At 43.6% G+C, this 12696-nt stretch overlaps 1 non-coding gene across 1 annotated transcript; it reads right to left on the bottom strand.

Annotated features, from left to right (window-relative positions):
* Window positions 1-6438: 6438 nt before the first annotated feature.
* On the bottom strand, window positions 6439-6511 carry Trnaa-agc. The gene has a single exon. It is a non-coding gene; the product is annotated as a tRNA-Ala (tRNA).
* Between the last annotated feature and the right edge of the window lie 6185 nt (window positions 6512-12696).

Raw genomic sequence — 12696 nt, 5'->3', positions numbered from 1 at the left:
TCATCAGCCGATCATCAAATCGTTCGACTTCTTTAATGGCATCTCGGAAAACCTCTGAAATGGCAATGTCAACACCGTCGTATTGAGTGTGTGGGCTACCAAAATGGAGAAGTTCATAGTCATTTTTATTGCGTTCCCATTTTATCTTGGAACTTCTGCCACAAGACCGCACCTTTTCCGAAGGGCTTTTGCGTATTTGTTTTGCTCGAACTAACTTACTTACGTCCTGACACAGTCTATGCGTCACGAACCCTTGGCCACTTCTCGAAAGGACCCGGGGTTCGTCCTGCCGCGTCGACTGAAGTGGTCGCCCTAGCATTTCTCCGAGTCTTGTTTCTAACAACGGTTTCGAAGCTGTATTCTCCTATCTTTATTGTTTTCTGCTGATTAGTTGAGTTGATGTTGACGTTGCCACTGTATGCCACAATGTATGTTAATACTGCTATCCAATCTATCCAAGTTTGGTCATCGTGGTGGCCGTTAGGAAATTCATCCAGCTACTCTGCCCATCTCTCCGATATGCCCATGCGGTCGGAAATCAGATTTCTTTCTTTGTCTCGACAAGATGCCCATTGAAATCTAGTTGATGGTGAAACTTTCGCGTCTAGTATGGTTTTTCTCGATATTTTCGACAGAGTTCGCAATAAGTTGCTGTGCAACCAGCGCTATTTATTCGGTATGTAGCGTTCTTCTGTTGTAATGTTACCTTACAATCAAACCAGCTGTTGTCACTTTTCTTGCGGTTGGAACCAATGGCGATCGTGATCGCAGCTCAGGGGTCGCCTACGATTTTTAATAGATTATTCACGATATGGATAGTGGCGTCCTTGAAGTAGTCGAGCAAATATAGGAGTTCTGATTCGTTAGCTGGCATTATATCTCCCAGGTAGTAGACTTGAAAAAAATTTCTTGTTACGAGTGTCCGATAAACGCCTGAGAGTTCCCGGAGCTTTTGATAGTTTATGTGAGCTTAGCTCTGCCAAAGTGGTAGCTGTGACGTCTATCAGGAGTCAGACCCAGCGGAAAAATACATTCAACAGGTACAAGCATGTACATGTGGAGGTATCAATAAACAACCATAAAACGAACCAGATAACAGGGAAGGATAGAATAGTAGGAAGAAGGTCCAGCCAACTCTTGGCTGGGTTTCAGGCGCATCTCCACATAGAAAACGTAAAGCAAAACAAAAACTGAAACTAAATTTCTATTATGATGATCCAGGCCTGAATGAAGGAGCAATCCTAAGCGCATCAATGGATAGCCTAAGTCTAGATTCAGATGCTCTTGTCATTCAGTAGTGGGCCAAACCAAAACTCCGGGTTGTACATAAGTTGAGAGGAGAAGATCGTCTAGGGCATCCTCAGCCCAAAAGGCAGCTAAGAGGGCTTGGCCGTGAACGGCATCAAATCCATAGCTGGATTTGAGCAAACAACCCAGATGATCAGAACTAGTATGAGAGAAGTGTTCGAAGAGAGCGGTCCACTCAATACGGCAAATAAGGGCATATCAGAGGAGAAAAACAAGGCTACTCCTTAACTAAGCTCTGAACCCTGATTCATTAGTTGGAGCAATCGGTATAAAGAGACTTAGAAAGGTGGGCATAAGGTCGGCTAAACGATCATTATGACAACGCTTTCACGAGGAAACTAACTCGCTTGAGATGACCTCAAAATGGAAGCGGTTCGTTGTAAAACAAGGTAACCAGCAGCCGAGTAATCTATGTTTACAGAGCAAGTGGTACACAGAAAGCATGAAGAAACGGCAAACCAATTGCATTTTCCAGATTGCACCCAAATATTTGATAACGTTACCGTCGCTGAAACTTTGCTGGCTGAAAGAAACATTCCTAATGCCACTGCCAGAACGCTAGAACATGAATAGAGCTGATAGACTGATTTTTAGGTTTTCGCGGAAGTTCTCAGCAAGACCCGCTTTAAAATCAAGGCCGAACAGAGTGGAGCAGAAATGGGAAATGAAAGGTCGAGGTGTACTCATTGAATTAGGTCCGAAGGCGAAAAAGAAGAGCACGTTCTGCGGGGCTGTCAAGAGGCTAGTGGGTAAGAAGGCTCTGGATCCGACTGTCATCTACCTTAAATTGTCTTCACTACCATATTTTTTCTTCAGAGCAGTCTTCTTTCTCCAGCGTGCATCAAAATTCACTGAAACGGAGCTAAGCGGTCGTACGGGGAATCCTAGTAGGCAATGGTGGGTCTGTGACTTAAAAGTTTGCACGCAGAGCATTTACAAAAGAAAGTAATAATACATCAGGCGAGTTAGTCTTTTTCGTGTATAAAATGAACCAACCAAAAGGGAATCGCGAGAATTTAATCTTCGGCATAGCCCGTAGACTTTTTGAAAGCGATCACTTATGAGACGATAAGTCCCGAGACGAAAAATGGCAAACTGTTATGATTTTTTTCTGAAGGTGAGGGAAGGAAATCTTTACTGTATTAGGTGGGGTGTACAGTGCAGGTAGAGTATAGAAAGTTTATCTTCCACAAGTTTACTGTAGCAAAACCTACCAAATGATTGGTCCCTGTGCGACAGAGCTCCTTTGATATGTCCCACTGATACCAGCATACATGGCTCTAGGGCTGGGGAATGAATGAATTCCAATTGTCGAGGCGGGGAGGGAAACATGTAGGCCCTACATTATCGCAATTTAAGGTAAAAAAAGCGTCGGATAAGGTTGCAACTCTCCTGGATTAAGGCGCACGGCTCGTAATGACGATCACGGGAGTGATCCCCGTTCCCGCCTTACCAAGGAGTGTAAACATATCTACAGCCGCAAAGGCGAAAACTTAAGAGAGGGTGTGAAGAACATCAACGTACCCTTACCAAGTGGCAACTCTCTTGGCAAAATGAGTCAAAAGGCAGATGGATTTTGCGGCTCAACAACAATTTAGATCTATGGCTGAACTTAACACACGGGGAGATTGATTACTTCCTTACCTTACTCTTAAGTGGGCATGGAGGTTTTCGGTCATACTTGAACAAAACTGGGCAGGCACGATCTCCTGAGTGTGTGCTCTGCAATGGAGTGGCGGACGATACTGAATAATCTTTTTTCTCTTGTGAAAGGTGGGACGGCGCCGACAGTAGCTTTATGCAGACACAGGGGAGTTCTCTCAGAAAGAAAGAAAGATGCTGAGAAGCGCTGGCAAATGTAGACATGTTGTGCATTCTATTCGGGCTCTTGTTATTGCGAAGAAAATTGAGCTCGGCCGGCGGAGGGACCGGATGGCAAAAAGTTCTCTGAACTAACTTCCCTAACCTCCCGTTGGTGTAAGGAATTCCCTGACTTGAAGGCTCCCAAACCCGGGAGAGTGGGAGACTACCTCGAAGTAATGTGTAAAACGGTTCCAGGTTAGTTCGCTGATGACAGGGAGGTGATTAGTTGGTAGCCTGGCAGCGCATTCACCTACCCTACTCCACAAAAAGCAAATTCACTTCAATATGGTAGTCCTATGCATTTAAAACTACAAATATTTAAGGGAATTTCCTCCATGCCAAGAAAACGTTTTCTTCTATTTAATGTGTGATATTCCTAAATTTTTCATAATTAAGCCCATCATTTTTACATGGAAGCTGACGTAATGAGGCAACTTTGGTCAACTTTGAAGGTTTATAAGTTTAAAGTGTCGTCACAATAATGCGGCTAAGAAAACATAAGTGAAAGGCTATGCACTCCACGTTTACGAGGGAAATTTGGAAATACAAGCCTTATTAAGATTCACACAGAGCAGACTACAGGGTCGGAGAAGGATACCTTCCACCAGGCAGTAGAACTAACCCGCAAAGCCTGTTGTTGGCTCCCATAGATTACATAAAACTAGAAATGATAACGGACTGCGGATTACTCAATTAGCGGTCCATTGACAAACATGGGCCTCTCCAGACGGGACCACTATCAACCAAATTGACCACGTTTTGATCGAACGTCGCTACCTTTCAGCCTTGGTGAATATCAGAACATATAGAGGGGCCAATATAGACTCGGATCACTATCTAGCTGGCATGGTGCTCCGTGCACGAATAATAATACCACCCTGAATCCTCTTTAACAATCAGGTGAGAGATAACACCGAAGTCATCCACAGCACAGCCTTCCGCAACACCTCTAAGGGGGAAATGGATGACGCAATAACCGTAGTCAACAGAGATCCTGGAGGTGGAGCATCAACAAATGATCTTCATAATCACCTGAACAACATTATCATAAATGCAGCCATAAACATACTTGGCTCCAGCCGCAAAAAGAGTCGGAATGGCTGTTTTGACGATGAGTGTAAGCTAGCAACGGAACGGAAGAATGCTGCATACCGAATAATGTTGCATTCTCCAAGGACCCGGCAACGCGCGTAAATTTATCACGTACTTCGGCGAGCGTAGAAACGATTTCACAGACGGAAAAAGAAAGCCTCGGGGATCCAACAGGCTTGTGAACTCGAAAAGTACAGAGAGCAACCGAACCAGGCGCACAAGTTTTAGCAAAAAGTCAGCAGGATGAAGCCTTACACACCTCGATGCTCATCCGCCGAGACAAAGAGGAAAATTTGAATTCCAGCAGAATGAGCATATTGGAGCGATGGGTTGAGTACTTCGATGAACTGCTGAATAACCAGAACATCGGCGAGTTGGAGGTCACGCTAACTGAAGACGACTGACAAATATTGCCACCACCAAGTACAGACAAAACAGTCCATGCAATTCATCGGTTTAAAAATCATAAGTCGCCAGAAATCGATGGAATTACAGCCGGATTGGTTAAATATGAAGAGACCAATTACACCAAGAGGTTCATCAATTTCTGCTCAAAGTGGGGCACACTGAATCAATGCCTGAGGCCTGATGCGTTATCTGTCTCACACATAAAAAGGGAGATATCACGCAGTGCAGCAATTATTGAAGTATCACGTTGCTGAGTACCACAGGATATTCTCCGCTACCTTGCTAGGTTGGATAGCTCCGCACGCCCAGTACATCATTGGCCCATACCAAAGAGGCTTCACTCCAGGCAAATCAGCAACAGATCAGATTTTCTCTCTGCGGCAAGCGATTGAAAAACTGTTGGAATATGGATATCAGTTGCATCATCTTTTCATCGACTTTAAAGCCTATGATAGCATAGCCAGGGTAAAATTGTACACGGTCATAAGAGAATTCAGTATACCGACGAAATTGAAAAGACTGACTAGGCTGACCCTTACCAATGTGCGAGGCCAGATAAAAGCAACAGGATCACTTTCGAGACCATTCAACATCAACAACGGTCTACGACAAGGGGATGCCCTACCATGCGTCCTCTTTATCCTGGCCCTGGGAAAAGTGATCTGTGATACTGAGGTAAATGCGAGGGGCACCATCTTCTTTAAGTACACCCAATTGCTGGCCTATGCTAAGAACGACCCGAGACCTACAAACTGCCTTCATCTAGATTGGGCAGGCGATGATTGGCGCGAGATTTTGAGCTTGGACTACATGAGCCTGGACGATTCCGTAGCCTATATAACGACGAAATCTATGAGCGATACCACGGCCGTCTGGTTGTGAATAAAATCCGGCTCAACAGGTTGCGGTGGGCGGGTCACTTAATCCGTATGGATGAGGATGATCCAGCCCGGAAAGTTTATGGTAGAAATAGAAGACGAGGCAGACCCTGTTTGAGGTGGGGCGATGGCGTAGGCCATGACGGCAGGCAGCTTTCAGGGATACCAAATTGGTGGACCTCGGCGCAAAACCGGGATGTGTAGAGTTCCTTATTAAGGCGGGCCTTGAACGGATACCGATTGTTCCGCCGTTTATGATGATATTGATGATTTTTGTCGCTGATGAACGTTTTTGATAAATGTTCACACACAGAAATATCTCAAAGTCTCATTTCAAGACCTTCCATGTGCAGAGTTGAACTAATAATGTTGCAGCTTGCCGGTGCGTGGTTGTGTGTTCAGTTCAACTATTGGGCGGGGACATTCCGGCGTAACTGACAGACCGAACTGTGCGTGGGTGGCGAGCTTAATCATTGGTAAATCGGATGCTAATCAAAAACAATGTGACTCGTGGACCAAATATAAAAGGAGGTTTCTTCTCAGTTGGTCCGGTAGTAACTTTCTACTTCGATCTGAGGATGAGTATACGTATACATAAGTATCTACTATATTGACATAAAAGTTGTCTGTGTTTACCCCCCGCGCCGAGACGGTCTTACCTGTTTCTGCGGAATTCCGTATGTAGCCTGTAATGTAGCTTTATAAAAGTGTCTTTAGGGAACCTTAATCCGAATTCAATATAGTAAGAGACATGCAGGAAGTCTGACTCCAATGAAGATTTTGAAAGTATTTATATTATGCAAAACCTACATCAGATAATTTGAAACTTTAGAAATTACAGCTTTCCTTCCTTATTGCACAATCAGACCGGCAAAAACTTATGTTTTCCTGGAGATGCCGGGTATCGATCCCGGTACCTCTCACATGCTAAGCGAGCGCTCTACCATCTGAGCTACATCCCCTGGTACTCACATATTCACGAAAAATTTTTTCCTGCACTCCAATCCGAACTACATTGAAAAAGTGAAGGTTGTTATTTTGCTAAATATACGTAGGTCCGATCACACATATATACGAATAGCTACTTTTGCTCTCGTTAAGGTTACTACTATGTGCAGAAATAACCGGTATTATCTACGATACGCTCAGGTGGCAACGTGCCGTGCATACCAAATTAAATTCCGATCAGTTTCTGAGGCATGCCAATAAAACGTAACAGATACATTCATTTCAATAGAGTATTGAGCCTCGCGATATTATAGACAATACACCTGCTCTACGAACGCATTTATAAGTAGGCATGTAGCTGTTGTCCACGTCTTCTAAGAATATTTGGCATTGTTTCTCGAGCGTATCCACAGTTATCCTCAGTATCTTTTATAAATGCAACGCTATTGCACATGCTCGCTTTTATTACCTTGTTAAACTGGTAACAATTCAGTTGTAGACAAATGGAATTCCCGTGATCTTGTGCGTCCAAAACATGCATATCAAGATCAATTACCGTCATCTCTTGAATAAACTCTGGCAGCTCGGAAAGTAATGGTTATTTTTGTTAATCCACTCGCGCAGAAACGAGACCATCTCGGCAACTTACAGAGTAAATAACCCCATTAACCTTTCCATATCTAAATAACACGATAATTGTCCGTAGCCGCAATATGAGTTTCTGCTTAGCGTTTTACTTTGCATTTGTTATCTTTTAGTGAATTACAATAAAACAATCGAGAAGGGGAAAAGTGTAGGAGAAGCCTACGATTGTTGAGCTGGAAATAGTTTGGAGACAACAGTTGCAAGGGAAGTGATCATAAATTATTCCTGATATAAACAGACGGTAATGGCATACCTCGTCAGTAATTGTCCTAGAAGAGCAATATATTTTTAACTTAATTCTAGTAAATATGGCAAGGAATTCGGAATACAACGCGGTGACAGATCGTTTCCTGCTTGTTCAATAGTTTGCACTTTATACACTAGATATTTGTAAAAGGTACCATACCACGAGCAATATCATCTCCAGGGTTCAAAGATATATGTACTCGTATATCTTAAGATATTAAACTTGCTATATATAGAAACTTGACCACGATCCGACTTGAAGTGAGTTTCAGCTTCTGCGAGTCTTACCCTGAATATCTTACACTGAAGGTATCATTAGTGATCTGTCTACCTGCAAAGAATCAGAACTTGGTTAATCCGTAAAGAACACAATCAGTGTGAAGTTCGAATTCACGATTTAGCAAGTTAGTGTTGATTCATTTGGCTCATGGACTAAATATGGTAGGTGTTCACTTCTGCGATATTAGCGATGTTTTTAGAACCAAGTTGAAGAATGGTTGAATATCCTCTATTTCAATGGCTCTAATCCCAACGATCTCATATAATTGATAGTGCATGCGTGAGGAAAAGATTAAGAGGATTATTCGAACTGGATGGGATTTTAGTCTTGAACGTGAAGATCCGTTAAGGTAATGGTTGGATCACCAAGCTACATGTGTTATATCAATAACTTCATGCAACAATGGTTTGAAATTAAGTGCAGATTCGTAAACATTAAAATATCATTAAAGATTGTTAGATGACGAAATACGAGTCAAAGCCTTCTGGGAAAAAATTTCTTAGTTGACTTTTTATATCATCGAGGTCTCTTTTGAAACATGACCATGTAACTTTTTAGAACCTTTCTGAATTGTAGTAATCTTAACTAGTGCTTATTATATGCATTAAACACCATGAAACTAGGGTTTCAGGCTCCTACCTATTATGTGTATTGGGTGTGTGTGTTTTCTTAAAAAAGTCAAACTTTAAAAAAGAAGTATTTCCATTTTAAAGCTAATATCTAGTATGGTACCAACGAAATCATAATTTTCTATTTGGATGAGAAGAAATTATACGAATTTTTGTTTTTTTCAATAATTGTTCAAGGCGCGGAAAAAGTAAAGAACTGAACGGCCAAGATCAGAAAAGTACAAGTTATTGACTGCCCAGTCCAACAATTTTTCTCTGAGTGCAAGTGTGGCAGTCAAAGAGTAGGTCCCCGGGCGAAACATGGATTGGTATCGACGAACAAGCATAAAACCCAGCAAACCTCTATCAAGCCATCACCAATAGCTCTACCACCAAACCTCACTTCTATTTCCACGTGGTGATCTCTGGGAGTTTTTCCGCGCTTAAAAACAGGACAAATTGTACCAAATGATCCTCCAGGTTGTGGGTAGGGCTTACAAGTGTAGTCCGAAAACCAAGGTTACGGAGTTACGAAAGGAGCCTCGCACTGGATGGATTCTACAACGACGGAGCCAGTATCGAAAACGGACAAAAGATATCCAGATTTTCTCATGGAACATGCGCCTCCACAAAAATTCCTTCCAGCCGATACCCTGTCCAAATATAAGGCTAATGACAGAGCGTTACAACAGGGCAGGAACTGGTTGCCTGGAGAAGAGTCATTATAGCATATATTGTAATGGCCATCCGGTAAACCATGTGCCCGGAGTAGGTTTCCTAGTCATCCAGAAAAAGAAACTTGCTGTCGTCAACTTTGAAAACATAAACGAATGGCTATACACTCTCCATTTGCGGGGCAGATTTCGTTTTGGTGTTCCATTAGGGGCTTTAATGTCATGCAAAACCAAAGGGTACTCAACGAGTCCCGATCAGATGAGCGCATTGATAAGGCGGTATTCCACCCTTCCGTTACTGTCGAAAAAAAAAACTTTATTAGTTTGGGGTCAATGCGATACAGACGTAGGAGGACGATTAGCTAGGTGTCATCATCATCAACGGCGCAACAACCGGTATCTGGTCTAGGTCTGCCTTAATAAGGAATTCCAGACATCCCGGTTTTGCGCCGAGGTCCACCAATTTGATGTCCCTAAAAGCTGTCTGGTATCTTGACCTACGCTATCGCTCCATCTAAGGCAGGGTCTGCCTCGTCTTGTTTTTCTATCATATATATTCCCTTTATAGATTTTCCGTGCTCAGTGCTCATCCATACGGATTAAGTGACCCGCCCACCGTAACCTATTGAGCCAGATTCTATCCACACGGTCATGGTGTCGCTCATAGATTTCCTCGTTATGTAGGCTACGAAATCCTCATGTAGGGGTTTAAAACTTCTTCGGAGGATTCTTCTCTCGAACGCGACCAAGAGTCCGCAATTTTTCATGCTAAGAACCCAAGTCTCCGAGGAATACATAAGGACTGACAAGATCATTGTATTGTACAGTAAGAGCTTTGACTCTATGGAGAGGCGTTTTGAGCAAAACAGATTTTGTAAGCTGAAATAGGCTCTGTTGGGACATCCGTGCGCGGATTTCATCATCGTAGTTGTTACCGGTTGTGATTTTCGACCCTAGATAGGAGAAATTATCAACGGTCTCATAGGTGTAGTCTCCTATCTTTATTCTTCCCGTTTGATCAGTGCGGTTTGATGTTGTTGGTTGGCTGGTTTTCCGTGCTGATTTTGCAAGCATATACTATGTATTGCCTTCACTAATGTGCAGCTCTTGATCTCGCGCCGCCTGCTCGTTCTTTCCATGATCTCGTTATCGCCAGTATAAGCCAGTAGTTGGGTGGACTTAAAGAGGATCGTACCCCTTGCAATTACCTCAGCATCACGAATCATTTTCTCGTGGGTCAGGTTAAAGAGGACGCATGATAGGGCATCCCCTTGTCGTAGGCCGTTGTTGATGTTGAATGGTCTTGAGACTGATCCTGCTGCTTTTATCTGGCCTCGCACATTAGTCAGGTTCATCCTAGTCAGTCTTATTAACTTCGTCGGCATACCGAATTCTCTCATGGCCATGTACAGTTTCACCCTGGCTATGTTATCACAAGCGGCTTTAATGTCGATGAAAATATGGTGCAACTGACGTCCATATTCCAACAGTTTTCCATCGCTTGCCGCACAGAAAAAATCTGATTTGCTGATTTGCTTGGAGTGAAGTCTCTATGGTATGGGTCAATGATGTGCTGGGCGTACGGGGCTATCCGACGTAGCGAACTAGCGGAGAATATCTTATAGATGGTACTAAGCAACGTGATGCCTCAATAATTGCTCCACTACGTGATATCTTCCTTTTTATGTATAATACAGATAATGCCTTAGGCTTCAGGCATTATTTCGATTTCCCACACTTTGAGCACAAGTTGACGAACCACTTGGTGTAATTGGCCCCCTTCATATTTAACCAATTCAGCTGTAATTCCACCGGCTTCTGGCAACTTTAAGCCGATGAATTGCACGGACTGCTTTTTCTATACTTGGTGGTGGCAATATTTGCCCTTCGTCTTCAGTTGGCGGGACCTCCAGTAGTTCATCAAAGTACTCAACCCATCTCTCCAATATGCCCATTCTGTCGGATATCAGATTCCCGCTTTGTCTCGGCAGGATGAACATCGAGGTGTGTAAGGCTCATCCTGCTCACTTGTTGGTAAAACTTGCGCGCCTGATGCGGTTGCTTCCTGCACTTTTTGAGTTCACATATCTGTCGTTTCTCCCAGGCTTCCTTTTTCCGTTAATGAAGTCGCTTCTCCGCTCGACTGAGTTCGTGATAAGTCTCTGCGCTTGCCCGCGTCCTTTGAGATTGCATCATTACTCGGCATGCAGCATTCTTCCGTTCCGTTGTTAGTTTACATTCATTGTCAAACCAGCCATTCCGACTCTTTTGGTGGCTGGGACCAAGTAGCCGTATTTATGATAACGTTCTTCAGGTGATTGTGAAAATCATTTATAGTGCTTAATCTCCAAGATCTCTGTCGACGGCGGTTATTGCGGCATTCATTTCCCTCTTCTAGGTGTTGCGGAGGGCTGTGTTGTGGATGGCTTCAGTATTAACTCTCACTTGATTGTCAGAGGGGTTTCTGGGTGGCGTTGTTATTCGAGGTCGGAGCACCATGCCAACGAGATAGTGATCTGAGTCTATATTGGCCCCCTTACATGTTCTGACATTCATCAATGCTGAGAGGTGGCGGCGTTCGATCAACACGTGGTCAATTTTTTTGGAAATAGTACGTACGTATGTTTGTGGACCGCTTTCTGTGCAAACCAGGTACTTCTAACAACCATTTCGTGTGACATCAGCAGTGCCTTATTATCTGTATTTTGATGTAAGCTATGAGAGCCAACGTATCGCCTAACTACGAGCTCCGCCCCTACTTGCCTGTTGAAATCCCCAAGTATGATTTTGATATCATACTTGGACAGGCTTCGAGGATTCGTTCTACTGCCTCGTAGAAGCTAGCAAGGGTGTGAACGTTCATGAGGTTTATATTTCTAAATTTGCCTCGTCAGCGCCCAGTTCATAGCCGTTCGCTTATGTTTTCAAAGCCGATAACAGCAGGTTTCATTTTTTGGCAGACTAAGAAACCTACTCCGAACACATGGATTCCTGGATGGCTGCTTTAATATATGGTGTAGCGACTCTTCTCCAGGAAACCGGTTCCTGTCCAACGCATCCCGCGTCACGCTCTTGCATCAGTCTTATATTGGGACAGGGGCTCCCAGCGACCTACACGTGGATGTGGAGATAGGGTTTGGTCGTAAAGTTGTTGGTGTTGGTTCAGTAGGCGTTTCCCAGGTTTTATGCTCCATCGTGGGTACCAATCCATATTTCGCCCCGGGACCTACACTTCCCTTTGACCACCATCAAGTAGGACATCAATTGGCTAGGTATGCGGGACGTTATCGAAGGCCTCGGCATAATCGAAATAGCAACGAAAGAGATTTCTTTGGCTTCTAGTTGCTTGTCCCACAATAACCGTGTCGATAATGAGTTGCTCTTTGCAACCTCTTCATCTGACTGGGCAGCTCTTCTGCTTCTCCAACAGAATGTTATTGGTTTCGAGGTGCGCCACTAATAATGGACCTTATGAATTTGTAAAGGGTTGGTAAGCAAGTAATCGGTCTTGTATCTGCGGGGTCCTGCACCGTGTCCTATTTAAGGATAAAGTAAGTAATACTTGCAGTGAGAAAGGGTGGAAATTCTTCCGGTCGACTCATGACCTGATTTGCGCTGTGTGTCAACCGACCTTATATACTGGGGAACTTTTTGCACTAGAAGTTCTGGGCCCCTCCAGTTTTTCGATCTGTTTATGGCTAGCCGAACCTCCTTTTTGGTAACATCCACAAAATTCATGCCAGGTG

Source organism: Hermetia illucens, chromosome 3, assembly GCF_905115235.1.
Source record: "Hermetia illucens chromosome 3, iHerIll2.2.curated.20191125, whole genome shotgun sequence".
NCBI lineage: Eukaryota > Metazoa > Arthropoda > Insecta > Diptera > Stratiomyidae > Hermetia > Hermetia illucens.
Note: the sequence above shows the minus strand (reverse complement) of the source record. Positions and strands in the feature narration are given on the sequence as shown.